We start from the raw sequence: 250 nt of genomic DNA on the forward strand, positions 1-250 counted from the left end.
ACTGTGGAGGCGCAGCACTCCATCACCCTCCCTCTTGGTGAAATAGCCCTGACAAAGCCTGGAGGTGTGTTTGGGGTCATGGCCCTGCTGATTCATGCCGTCTCCTCTTAACAGTTGTTCTAGAGATGTGTCTGCTGCTAGAACTCTGTGTGGTATGACAAGGCCCACCTGTGAAGTCAAAACCATTTCAGGTGACTACCTCATGAAGCTCAATGAGAGAACACCAAGGGTTTGCAGCGCTATCAAACAA

Source organism: Etheostoma spectabile, chromosome 14 (genome assembly GCF_008692095.1).
Source record: "Etheostoma spectabile isolate EspeVRDwgs_2016 chromosome 14, UIUC_Espe_1.0, whole genome shotgun sequence".
NCBI lineage: Eukaryota > Metazoa > Chordata > Actinopteri > Perciformes > Percidae > Etheostoma > Etheostoma spectabile.